Below are 3,377 nucleotides of genomic sequence, written 5' to 3'. Positions count from 1 at the left end.
AGGCAGGGCCAGTCCACGTCACACTGCCTATGACCCGGAACTGTCCGCAACACGAAAGAAATGAAGTCTTGCAACTTGCGCGTACTGCTCAAAGATTCCCTTGTCAGCCGGCGACATTCCTTGAAACAACTGCGTTTTGACTCCGCAGCCCGTAAATCCTTCGGGAGCCTCGCAAAGGCCACCTTGATGCTCCTTCCAGCCTGGCGAGTGGCGGCGTCAGAAGTTAGTAAAGGGGCGGGGGAGGGCCTCGACGCACCTTTCGGGCAAGGGGCCGAATAGTCTTTTTCGCACGTGTTGCGGCACGGGAACCGTGCTTGACAAAGCACCTCGAACTTCCGTTTCATTGCCGGTGTGAAGTACTACGACAGATAGTCCAGCCGAGTGTGCCCACATACGCGGAGTTCGTTGTGCCTTACCTTGAAGTTCCACGTTGTTTCACAGGGCCCGGTCTGTTGGTATGTGACGGGGGCAACGCAGACATAATTCCCGGAGTGTGTCCTGGAAGTGGAGGTCAGAGCGAGAAATTCGCATATCACGGCTACCTGGGGAACCTACCAGCCGATGGGGCAAACAGCCTCGTAGTTCTTCTGAAATAGGGCTCGCTTCTAGTCGCTTCTATTTTCTGCTGTGGGAACGGCTTACAGTACAGTCTTCGAAACAAGGCCAGTCTGCCCCGCATGTCGCCTGTATAGCATTCACGTTAAATGCTGGCACTCTGCGAGCTCCTCGGTGGACGCTTACGCTCCAGTCTTGCTTTGCCTCGTTTGAGAAATCTCGGAAGCTCACACTGGAGCCACACGGCCCAGCGTACTGACCTAAGACTGCGCAAAACCAGTTATAACCACCAGGCAGCCGACGACGGATGGCAGGCACCTGGTTCACAGGTTTCCTGGTCTTCCGCAACTGAGAATCCTTCGGGGCAAGGCTGTGCCCAGTCGCGCAGGCCTGAAGGACATGCCCCCTCCGTGTCGCCCTGGCACGGCCAGGTTGCCTGCGAGGACGTGGTGAGCAGTCACCAAGGCGGTTGGCGAAACTCCTCCTTATTCCTTACCTCGCAGCTCTCTGCCCAGTCTGCCTTCCTGCGAAAGGGGATACTAGGGGGAGTTCCTTTGCCGAGTGAGACAAACCGCATGCCTACGCGTCGGCAGTGTAGAACTCGAAGCTCTTGGCCGTCTCGCAGTACCCTATTGAGGGCACTGCAGGTAAGTCCCCCACTTTAGTGCCTGCATTGAGCAGCAGTACCTTTGTAATCCCTGTAACGCCATAGGTGGGGGCACCCGCTTTTCGTTCTCTATGCCCGTGGTATAGCTTACTTTGGGGCTTCGCAAATCGGGCTCCCGCTCTCCGTATCTTTTACTCGCCAATGAAGCGGGCACGGAGCGCTATCAGTATCACGGCATAAAACTCAACTCAGAAAGGGAGGAACGTGTCAGTTCGCGTACGAGTAATCTATTGCACACTTGGCGGCGTCTTTCGCCGCGGCCCTTTCCTGGCGTTCGGGAGATGAAAAGCTCTGAGAGAGGCAACTTGCGGGACACACCAACCTTTGCCTGTGCTGTTTGCATTATCTTAGCCTCCGCTTCCTGACAATAAATATAAAACTCTGTGCGGTGGCCGACTAGCGTGGCATCGGACCTGTGTTATCTCAGCCGGGAGAGCCGGTACGCGTTTAGCAAACTTGTCCAGGAACGGTTCCTCCTCCGCCTGTGAACATCAGCTATCAGTCTTCCTGTACGACTCTGCTACTTTCTAGGGCTATTGTTACCAGCGCACTTTTGGCGTGCTTCGCCTCTATGGCCTTCGGGGAGGGGGCCCCTCCCAGCCGGACGTTGCGAATCATCCCCCCATGTGATGAGCCCGCGAGGCTCAAGAACCCAAGGAAAAAGTAGCACTGCTTCATTGTGAAAGGATGTGGGTGTATGTCGGTTGCAACGAGAAATAGCAGCACGTTGCGCGCAACATCCGGTGCGGTCACTCCGTTGGCAGAACAGGCCCGGCTTTGTGGTTGCCCGGTTCTGGGGAACCGCAGGCGTGGTGTACGTACGGAATATCGCCAGCGATCTGTCGACCAGACACACTGGCTCGCTCTTTCCGCCAAAACCGTGCCTTTTTCCGCGCCCATTCCAGAAGGAGGTAAGCGGACTCTTCTCCGCGACGATCCGTGGCTCTCCCTAGAATATAAAAAAAACTGGCTCGATTTTTCCACGTGGAATGCAACAACTTTTCCACCGCCCCTCCAAAACCATGGTAACGAGTCACGGAAGGAGCTTCGAGAGAAACTCGAGCAACAGTGTGGTGCGAAGTGCGAGGGAGATTCGGCTCACCAGGACGCGGACGGAGACTGGGTTTAAATCCTGAGAGCCTGCATGCAATGTCAAAGTGGCTGTCAGACCGAAGCAGGGCAGTTCCGGCTCATGCCGCGGCTGACTACCCTTGTCTGCCTCCTGGATGCTGTACCCCCGGCAGCCCCAGAAAAGAGTGAGACAGCTGTACCCCCCGGATTGTAGGGTGGGCTGGCTGTCACCATGGCCGTTGTCCGCGGCCTCCCCTCACGTGCCCGTATCATCGGTATCATATTCCAAGGAAGGTGTGTCCCGAGGGCTGTTGCCTGTTGAGTGTTGCAACCCTTCCTGTGAACGTGACTAACCAGTTCACGTGACCTAGAGGGCTGTAGTGCAATATGCTTTACAACGATGGTTCCCTGCTGCCTAGCCCTTGCGTTTCACCTTGGGATGCACTTCAGAAATAACACCTGGAACACCCCGTTTGCAGCTACGAGCACAGGCTCTGCATCTTCACACGGAGTGGCCAGATGGTGCTTACTCCTTACTACTACGCGACCACTTGCCCGGCTAAGCGGAGGCTCGTGTTGGAACAACGCAGGTATCTGAGAGCTGGCACAGCTACAGTCGCTTAGCAAACTCGCTTTCAGGCTACCACCAGAGAACATGGGAGCACAAGCTTAGAGCTGAGGGAACGGATCCCCTGCTAGTAACTGTCTTTGTGCAAGGTGTCTGTCAAATGAGCTTATGTCCGTGGGTTCCACGTCAGACTTTTGGTCATCGCTGATTTGTTTGAGCAACTGACGGGGAGACGATGCTGGTGAATGTCTCGGGAGTGATGTGTCAGATCAGGCGACTGCTATTCTGGGCGGCGACCACCAGGCACACTTCTGTCAGTGGCACAGAGTGATGGAGTGAAAGCTTATGGCCGGCTCGGCGAACGGCGTCACCCGTCCCGATGTTCAGAGGGGGCCGACAGGAAGGATCACGCATTCGCCACCCTACCTTCCCTCTACATCAGTCACAGATGGCCCTTGAAGACCAAAAAATATCTGGCTCCCGTGAACGTGTGTTTGTTTGCATCTGAGGGCCGAG

This window comes from Cystoisospora suis (genome assembly GCF_002600585.1).
Source record: "Cystoisospora suis strain Wien I chromosome Unknown contig_426, whole genome shotgun sequence".
In the NCBI taxonomy this organism is placed as follows: Eukaryota; Apicomplexa; class Conoidasida; order Eucoccidiorida; family Sarcocystidae; genus Cystoisospora; species Cystoisospora suis.
The sequence above is the reverse complement of the archived record's forward strand: the minus strand, read 5'-3'. Positions refer to the sequence as shown.